Genomic DNA, 1,055 nt, shown 5'->3' on the forward strand with positions numbered 1-1,055 from the left:
TTTTTTTTTTTTTTTTTTTTTTTTTTTTCTTTTTTTTTGTTTTTTTTTCTTTCTTTCGTTTTTCTTATTTTTAATTTTTAGATTTTAAAAATTTTTAAATTTAATAATTTATAAATTTTTTTTTTATAAATTTTTATATTTTTTTTATATTTTTAAATATATTATCATTTTATAAATTTTTTTTTAACTTTCTTTTTAATTTTTTTTATTTTATAATATTTTTATTTTTTTCCCTTTTTTTTTTTAAAATATTTTATATAAATTTTTATTATCATATTTTTTTTTTTTTTTATATATTCTTTACTATTTTTCTTTTTATTTTATATTATTATTTTTATTTTATTTTTTTATTATTATATAATCATTATTAAATTTTATTATTTATTATTTTTTATACATTTTATTATTATTTTTCATTATATTTTTATTTTTATTTTTTTTTTTTTTTTATATTATATTTTTTTTATTTTATTTTTTTTTATCATTTTATTATTTAATCATTTTTTAATAAAATATTATATATCCTTATTTTTTTTACGGGCTGTTAAAATTATTTAAAATTATATCATTATTAAATTATATTAAAACAAGTTTTAAAAAATTTTTTTTTTTTTTTATCACTAAAAATATTTTTTTAAAAAAAAATTTTACATTAAAAATTATTCAATTTTTTTTATCCCATTATCATATCTTAATTTCATTATTAATCTTTTATTTTTTTATATTATTTATAATACTATTATAATTAATTTATTTATTAATATTATTCATTATTATTTTTTTTATTTAAAACCCAAAAAACAAATTTTTAAAAAATTACGAAAAAATCTTATTAAGTTAAAAAAACAGCAACCAAACAAACCAAAATTTGTATTTCAAGATTATTTCCAATTTAAAAATCGTTTAAAATTTCCCATAAAACCCCTTATTAAACAATATTGATTAAACATTAAAATGAAAAAGGGCTTAAGAAGAAAAATTTTCGGGGAAACCAATTCCCCTTTTTGGGTTTTTACATAGACGGATCCCAGGGAAAATATTGTATGGAAGGAATT

Source organism: Penaeus monodon, chromosome 19 (assembly GCF_015228065.2).
Source record: "Penaeus monodon isolate SGIC_2016 chromosome 19, NSTDA_Pmon_1, whole genome shotgun sequence".
NCBI lineage: Eukaryota > Metazoa > Arthropoda > Malacostraca > Decapoda > Penaeidae > Penaeus > Penaeus monodon.